The 644-nt window shown below is 46.1% G+C and overlaps 1 protein-coding gene across 1 annotated transcript in view; it reads right to left on the bottom strand.

Moving 5' to 3' along the window:
* FBXL12 (F-box and leucine rich repeat protein 12) overlaps window positions 1-644 on the bottom strand; it is an 11,308-nt gene that overhangs the window by 2,245 nt on the left and 8,419 nt on the right. The gene's annotated exons all lie outside the window — the stretch shown is intronic.

The following is a 644-nucleotide window of genomic DNA, read 5'->3' as shown; positions in this document are numbered from 1 at the left end:
AGCCTCCCAAGTAGCTGGGACCACAGGTGCTCACCACAATGCCCAGCTATTTTTTGGTTGCATCCATCATTGTTGTTTGGCAGGTCCGGGCTGGATTCGAACCCGCCACCTTAGGTGTATGTGGCTGGTGCCTTAGCCGCTTGAGCCACAGGCGCCGAGCCCAGTTTTTCTATTTTTAGTAGAGATGGGGTCTTGAACTCATGAGCTCAAGCAATCCACCTGCCTCGGTCTCCTAGAATGCTAGGATTACAGGCATGAGCCACCATGCCCAGCCTGACTGCACCATTTTAATTGCTAGGGCTCTGAATAAATCCAATGGCGGAAAGAAAGATCCTAACAGATCTATCTTTATCAAGAGAGTACATTCTCATTACCTTCTTCAGTAAGAAAAAAAAGCAATAAAAACCCACTGATTTTTTTCTTTCCCATTCCATTCCGCTCCACTCCACTCCATTCCATTCCACTTTATTCCCATCTATTCTATTTCTGAGACAAGGTCTTATTCTGTTGCCCAGGCTGGAGTGCAGTGACACCATCATAGCTCACTGCAACCTTAAACTCCTGAGCTCAATCTTTCTGTTTGAGCCTTTGGAGTATCTGGGAGTACAGGCATACACCACAATGACCCGCTAATTTTTTTTTTG

Source organism: Otolemur garnettii, unplaced genomic scaffold (genome assembly GCF_000181295.1).
Source record: "Otolemur garnettii isolate 467f Iridium unplaced genomic scaffold, OtoGar3 scaffold00127, whole genome shotgun sequence".
NCBI lineage: Eukaryota > Metazoa > Chordata > Mammalia > Primates > Galagidae > Otolemur > Otolemur garnettii.
The sequence above is the reverse complement of the archived record's forward strand: the minus strand, read 5'-3'. Positions and strand labels throughout refer to the sequence as shown.